This window comes from Petaurus breviceps, unplaced genomic scaffold (genome assembly GCF_028583685.1).
Source record: "Petaurus breviceps papuanus isolate PSGF00001 unplaced genomic scaffold, PetGlider_PUasm1.0 225, whole genome shotgun sequence".
NCBI classification, from domain to species: domain Eukaryota; kingdom Metazoa; phylum Chordata; class Mammalia; order Diprotodontia; family Petauridae; genus Petaurus; species Petaurus breviceps.
Window position 1 is genome coordinate 5,531,758 of NW_027185889.1, and position 279 is coordinate 5,532,036.

The window sequence follows — 279 nt, forward strand, 5'->3', positions numbered from 1 at the left end:
CTCCAGCATCTCATTGGTATCTTTCAGGGTCCTGGTAGAATACAGGAATAATTCCCAATTTGGTGAAAGGATAAAAAGATGCAGATGAGCCAAAGTCTGAATCTACCACAGGGAGAATGTGACAGAAACTAGGAATCAAGACAGACAGCTCCTCTGAAAACAGAAAAGCTTTTGAGAAACAGATAATAATACAGTTGCTGGGAGTCTGAAAGCCATATGTCTCTGTGTGTATGTACACACACATGCACTCGTACACGCACACACATGTATACAATACAC